The 6,619-nt window shown below is 35.8% G+C and overlaps 1 pseudogene; it reads right to left on the reverse strand.

Moving 5' to 3' along the window:
• Positions 1–5,437: 5,437 nt before the first annotated feature.
• LOC122914731 lies at positions 5,438–5,524 on the reverse strand (annotated as a pseudogene).
• Between the last annotated feature and the right edge of the window lie 1,095 nt (positions 5,525–6,619).

A 6,619-nucleotide genomic window follows, 5' to 3' on the forward strand; every position in this document is an offset into this window, starting at 1 on the left:
ATACCGTTTATTGTGTTTTCTCTCTTTTTCTCAAGTTTACAGGAGCTTTTATTTATCTTAATTTTTTCCCAATCTCAAAATTCAGGTTCTTTGGTTTAAGGAAAATTTTTAAGTTATTTCTTATTTCCTCTACTTTTTTCCTCTGTACATGAACTCTTGTTATTTGGATGTCAGACCTCATGGATTGGACCTTTAATTTTTGTAACTGTTCTTCTGTCAGTTTTCTGTCCTTTTATTACTATGTTTTGTCTTCTAAAAAAATCCTTATCTTTACCTTCCCAAACTCTTTCTGTTGCCTTTTCTAGCTCTCTCAAAATTTTAATTTCCAACAGGTCATTTTTTATCTCTTTTTTTGTGTGTGTATGTAGCTTCTTTTACCCCCCTCTTTGTGTCTTATTGTCTGTTCTTATTTCATGGTGGCATTTTTTTTTTAATCTCTTTGAAAATATTAAAATGTCAATGGCTTTTGAAGGGCCCCCCCATCGTCTGTGTTTCTTTGAAATTTCCTTTTATTAATTTTTTTGTTTCAGTTTCTATCTTTCAGGTTTAAGGCTTTCCTCAAATGTCTGGTGATCCTTAGTAAGTGGTTCATAGAAGAGTGCAACACAAAAACCCGTTTAGAATCTCAGAGTGCGTGGCGATTATGTTTTCCTACATGATGATCTGTCTGGGTTGTTTCTTGGGTGAGCCTCCGGTGCTGGTATCTGGGGGGCCGTCATATTCAAGTGTGATGGATCTTCCAATCTTCCTCTTGGAGGGGACAGGCCTGGCTTTCCAACCACATGGAAAAAGTGTCCTGACATTTCTAATACCAACTTACAAAGTTCACTAGGTCAGCTTGTTTTCCCTATAACAATCACACTCAACAAATGCTGGAAATTGCCAGTCCAGAGACCATCTTTTTCACCTAGTCTAGAAAATGAAGCCTAGGTAAGAGTGGAACAGTAAACTGTTCCTAAAGGGAGGGAGGGGATCTGAGGTTCTAGCTGCTTCTTAGACAGACTTTCAAGAAATCCTAAGCCTTTTGGGTTTTGTAGAGATAATTGCGTTGCCTCTTGGCTTTCCTCACTGCCAATTTAGGATTCAACTTCACAGGGTTTGATACAAGTTTCTACTTGTCTGTTTTAAAATTCTACTACTATCTTATCTCCTTTACCATTTTTCTCTCTTTGTAAACTATTTTGTGAACCAAAAATCTTGTTATTGTTACTTCATTGGAGTTTTGGAGGGAGCAAGTGAGTGAGTGTACTTAAACCACTACTTTTATATATTTTTGTTTTCCCCAATATATCTCTCAATATACCTAACCCAAACCCTGGGCTCAGTCACATTCTCTATCACTGACCCTTTATGCTTCTCCTCTCTAACTTCTCTAAGTTATAACCCCTGCCTTCCAGACAAACACCTTCCTTGAGAGATCCTTCCCCACCAACCCTAGGCCTCTCCACCAACTATATGTCTAGGCAATGTATTTGGTGCTTAATACAAACTGTTGAAGTGGGAGTTCTCCAGAATGTTCTACTTGACAGTTAGCTTTCATCTCTAATAGGTCCTTGTCTAAAGTCATAAATTCCTTCCATGAGATGTGCTTGCTTCTCTTTCCAAGATATTTATATGTTTCTGCCCCACAAATTTCAACATTCTCCTCTTGGTAAAGTGCATGGAAAGGAGAAGATAAAGAAGACTTTTCCTGTACACTTTGTGCCTCAAATGCTAATATTTGGTGTCTAGTTCCTATTCAGGAACATTCAGGAGTTTGGACATAGAGAAGACTCATGGTAGGAAATGTCAGACATGAATAGCATAGATTAAATTGTGACAGATTGGGACTTGGGGTCTATTTTATTTTGGGGGAAGGACTTGCCCTTTAAATCAATTTAAATGTCACATTATGAAAAAAAAGTCACATTATGATTTCATTGTGACATACATTGAACATTGGAATATTAACCTCATTAGAGTATTTTCTGTTTACTTTCCTCTGTTACATGGATACAGTGGTATCTAACAACAGAGAGAGGCAGGAGCCAGAAGTCTTTTTGGAATCCCTTATCTCCAGGACATAGCCACTTGGAGTTTTGAGGCAAACATGCTTCTTTGAACTGCAATAAATTTTAAATACTTTTTTTTTTGAGAGAGAGAGAGAGAGAAAGAGAGAGAGATAGAGGAAGAGAACAAGCAAGAGAGGTATAGAGACAGAGGGAGAATCTCAAGCAGACTCTGTGCTGAGCATGGAGCCCAACATGGGGCTCAGTTTCATGACTGTGAGATCATGACCTGAGCTGAAACCAAGAGTCAGGGGCTTAACCAACCAAGCCGCCCAGGCACCCCTAGATACATTTCTTGAGTAGTATGTAAGTCTGGTTCTTGGACTTTCCCAAAGATTCTAAACTACTTAATGCTTGGGGGAAAAAATAATGTTTGCCCTAAAACAGTGAATTCTGTATAATGCACCTAAAGAACCCTGACCAGTACACTTCCTCTCCCTCATTCCCACTCCCCCAATCACTCTTTAAATATTTTAGCTGTTTGTTACATTTTCTTTTTCCAATATTTCTAGACTTTTAGTTTTGGATATTATAGACAGTCATACTATAAAAGATGTAGATTTAACTCTCTTATGCTCCATCCCAACACAGACCTTCCCTATCCCATCCTCTCGTATAGTTGTATCAGTTTTTTTAGTTAAATCAAGTCTGTATTTTTACCGTGCAAATCTAGTTACAGTGGAGTCATGTCATACACTATGAGTGCATTTCCACATAATTTTATTTATTGGGGAGTTAATAACTGTCTCATTGTTTCATTTGCTTGGTTTTACATGTATTTATTCATTCCCAAATTCATTTCCAGCAGTATAAATATCTTCCAAATACACAAAACACATCAGGTACTAAGTCAGATTTCTCTCTTTAGAAATAGTCTTCCTAGAGCTCTCCATATGCTTCCTTGAATCTGGACTGCTTAGTCTTTAGACCACTGCACATTCTGCAGTCTGGGGTTTCTATTTATCATAGTCCTGGGGGACTCTCCTTCCCTGTTATGTTAGACCCTGGTTTCCTCTTGTCCCAGTATTTTTTCCTGGTTTACTCCCTTGGGTTGGTGGAGCATACCCACCAGGATCATCCTTTGAGGTTACATTAGAATTTATTAAGTAGCTCACAAAATCTCCAGAAGGACCAGAGAATAGGTTTTGGAGACTGTGCTCCTAGGAACAATACCCAAATTATCCAACAATCTATATTAAGGTATTGCTATACTTTCTTTGGTCCAAGGTACTAAAGACCATGAGAAATGGACTTTACCAACTACAGTCTGTGGCACAGCTGCCTCTGAAACCTGTCTCTCACCACCTCCTCCAGGAACAGATCCTGCACAAAGTCAATTTTCTCACATTTCTTCAAATTGAGGTCTTCATGGAAGTGTCTGGTGGGAAGAGCCTAGGTCATATGTCTATGTCTTTGCTGAAACAGATCTTGGATAATTGAGTTCTGGCTTCAAACTTGGCAAGGCAGTGGTCCTAATATGTGAATTTCCCCAAATCTAAGAAGGGAATTCAAAGTTGGTCACAAATATAACAACTGTCTACTAAATTTTGCATGCCTGAAAAGGTCTTCCCCCCCCCCCCACACCTTTACCTTTCTCTTTTGGGATTCTGAAGATGAAACTGCTCCATTGAATTCTAGCTTCTAGAAATCCAAAACCAATGTGTTTTCTGATCCTTCTTGTGCAACCTGTTTTTACTCTCTTGACACTTTTAGGATATTTCTTTGCTCCTTATTTTCAGAGGTTTCATTAAGATAAGATTTGTAAGTCTTTTTTTTTTTTTTTTGGTCAACTATGAGCTAGACTTTCTGATATAGAAACTCGTGTTCTTCATTGCTGTGAAACTTTCTGATAGCCATTTCTTTAATATATTTCTTCCCACTACATATTCAGTTCTCTCTCTCTGGAAATAAAACTAGTTGGTTATTAAACCTCTTGGACTGATCCTCTCATTTTCTTATTTTTTTCTCCTATTTTCCATCTTTTTGGTTTTTTGTTATATTTTATTTTCCAAATCTTTTAGCAATTATTTTTAATGTCCAGAAATTATTTTTTGCTCTCTGAATATTCATTTTACTGTGTTTCTGATATTTTCCATGCCTGTAGGTTTTCTCTTCTCTCTCTAGAAGTATTAATTTTAGGGATCTTTAAAAGTTTCGATTGCTCCCTACATTGTATTTCTTTCCCCTGAATTCACCCTTCTACGATGTTTTGGTTTCTGTCTTTCACGTTAAGTGCTTTCCTCATAGTTATTCTTGCCTTGTGTTTAAGAGTCAGGCACTGAAGAGTTGCATTTGCTATGTATGACTGGTAAGCTTCACTGAGAATGCTCTGACAGCATTTCCTTTGGGGATGGGGCAACTGTCAATACCTGAAGGTAAGAGTATAATGAAAAACTTTAAATTGATGTATCAATTTCATTTGAAATTGGGGCTCAGGAATTTAATTTTCTGTTTTTCAGAAACATTAAATAACAGAGAAAATTGCATAAACAAAATTTGCATTCCAAACAGAATTGACATTCTTAGTATTTTGTCATATTTGCTTCAAGTGCATTTTTTAAAAAACAGCTTTATTGAGATATAATTTACAGAACAAATATTTCATCCATGATTAGTGTACAATTCATTAATTTTTGGTATATTTACAAAGCTGTACAACTATTACCATAATCTAGTTTTAGAACATTTGCAACACTCCAGAAAGAAACCTAATGCCCATTTTCAGTCACAACCCATTTCCATACTCAGCTCCAGGGAACCACTAATCTATCTATAGATTTGCCTATTTTGGACTATATATATATATATTTGAAATGTCCAAAAAAAAAAAAAAATATATATATATATATATATATATATATATATATATATATAATATGAAGTTTTTTGTGTCTGCCTTGTTCCACTTAGCAGGTTTTTGAGGTTCATCCCTGTTGCAACATGTATCAGTATTTTGTTTCTTTTTATGGTTGAATAATATTCCATTGTTATGAATATACCATATTTTAGTTATCCACTCATCTGTTGATAACATTTGTTTTCATCTTTTGGCTGTTATGAATCAGGGTGTTATGAACATTCATGTACAAGACTCTGTGCAGACACGTTTTTATTTTTCTTGTGTAGATACCTGGGAGTGGAATTGCTGGATCACATTGTAACACCTATGGTTTAATGTTTTGAGAAACTGCTACACTGTTTTTCTGAAGGGCCTGCAACATTTTAAATTTCCACCAGCAATATATGAGCATCCTTGTCTTAATACTTGTTATTGTCTTTTTTTTTCAAATAGTACTTCTAGTTCGTATGAAGTATCTTGTAGTTTTGATTTGTCTTTCCTTATTGACTAATTTGATGCTGAGCATTTTTTCCTATGTTCTTTGCCATTCATGTATCTTTACTGAAGAAATTTCTATCAGCAATAATCGCGCCTTGGATAAACCTCATTGGCTACGATACTGCCACTGCGCAAAGAAATTGCTATTCAAATTCTTAGAGCATTTTTTGAGTTGTCTTATTATGGAGTTGTGAGAGGTCTTTATATGTCTTGGTTCTAAGTCCCTGTTGAATATATCATTTGCAAATATTTTCTTCCAGTCTGTGGGTTATCATCTCTCTTTCTTATGTCTTTTGAAGTGGACAAGTTTTGAATTTTGATGAAGTACAACTTATTGCTTGTGCTTTTGCCTAGCCCAAGGTCATACAGATATAGTCCTGTTTTCTTCTAAGACTTTTATAGTTTTTGCTTACATTTAGGTCTCTGATCAATTTTGACTTAATTTTTGTATATGGCATGAGGTCGGGATCCAAACTCATTCTTCTGTATGTGGCTATCCATTGTTCCAGCAACATTTGTTGAAAAAACTACTCTTTCACTGTTGAATTGTCTTGAAACATTTGTTGAAATCAACTGGCCATATACGTAAAGGTTTATTTGGGGGTCTCAATTTCACTCCATTTAATTGTGTGTGTGAGTGTGTGTGCGTGCGCATGCTTGTGTATACATACATACATGTATGTACATACATACATGTATGTATACACATGTGTGTGCACATGCACGCACACACACACACACACATACCAATGTCTTAATTATAGCAGCTTTATAGTAAGTTTTAAAATCAGGAAGTGTGAGTCCTCCAAATTTTTTGTACCTTTTCAAGATTGTTTTGGCGACTCCAAGTCATTGTGTTTATATATCAACTTTTAGTTTCTACGGTTGGGGGGGGGCACAGAAGGAATTATAATAGGATTGTACAGAACTCATAGATCAATCTGGAATGTACTGCCATCTTAACAAAATTAAGTCTTCTGATCCATCAATATGGAGTATCTTTCCATTTATTTAGCTCTTCTTTAATTTAATGTTTGGTAGTTTCCAACGTAGAAATCTTGCACTTTTGTTAAATTTACTCCTAAGCATTTTATTCTTTTGATGCAAACAGAATTGTTTTCTTAATTTCATTTTCAATTCAGATTGCTCATTGCTAGTGTACAGAAATCAACTGATTTCTATATAATGCTCTTGCATCCTGAAATCTTGCTGAACTTACTCATTCTAGTAGTCC

The sequence above is a fragment of the Neovison vison genome, chromosome 7 (assembly GCF_020171115.1).
Source record: "Neovison vison isolate M4711 chromosome 7, ASM_NN_V1, whole genome shotgun sequence".
Classification (NCBI taxonomy): domain Eukaryota; kingdom Metazoa; phylum Chordata; class Mammalia; order Carnivora; family Mustelidae; genus Neogale; species Neogale vison.